Source organism: Macrotis lagotis, chromosome 1, assembly GCF_037893015.1.
Source record: "Macrotis lagotis isolate mMagLag1 chromosome 1, bilby.v1.9.chrom.fasta, whole genome shotgun sequence".
In the NCBI taxonomy this organism is placed as follows: domain Eukaryota; kingdom Metazoa; phylum Chordata; class Mammalia; order Peramelemorphia; family Peramelidae; genus Macrotis; species Macrotis lagotis.
This window is the reverse complement of record NC_133658.1, coordinates 410275955-410276816: the sequence shown is the minus strand read 5'-3', so window position 1 is coordinate 410276816 and position 862 is coordinate 410275955.

Here is an 862-nt window from a genome sequence, read left to right as displayed (position 1 = left end):
CGAGGGCAAGGAAACAGAGAGGCTGCTTTTTCCTATGGAAACCCCACCTACAGGAAAGGGAGGCCTGTGAGTTGAAATGTCAGAGAAATAGCACTTCCCATGAAGGCTGAGCATGAGAATCCAGCACCAGCATCAGCTCAGGAGATCATCCGATGGGAATGTGCTATCCACATGGAACAGTGACTGCTCTGCTATTCTAGAAATCAATCCCTTGCCCTAGAGGAAAGGGTTATGTAGAGGTAGCCTTTCTTAGTCCATGTTGTTCTCCTTTCCATTGTTCGCATCTGCACCCCATGCCCCACTGCGTAGACTCTACTTCTGCCTTCCCCATAGAGTACTCTCACCTGTTTCCTACTGTGGCACACTGTTTTATGAGACTCACACTCTTTATAAACTCCTTTCTCTCTTCATTACTCTTCCCCAACTCCCAATCACATAGTTTCATTGTTCTTCCTATACTGTTTTTAATTCTTGTCTCGGGGATTCCCCAAGTCTTCCATTTTACAGTCTTTTCTCATCCTGTTTTATCTATCCTTTTTCTCCCTCTTTTCTTTCCTTAATTTCTTCTGCTTCTTAATTCTTTTTAAGATCAACTCTTCCATTGACCTCTGCCCCACCAACTCCCACAAATATTTTTCATTTGACTTTCGTGTAGGTATACCCACCCCTCACCTTTCCTACCTCTCTTAAGAGAAGGAAGAAAATAAGCATTTATATGTTCCCAAGTGTCAGTACTGTGCTAAGTGCTAATACTGTGCTAATACTGAGAGAGTATTTATCCCCATTTTTAAAGTTGAGAAAACTGAGGTAAAGTGATTTGTCCAGTGTTATATAACCAATATACACCTGAGACTCCATTTGA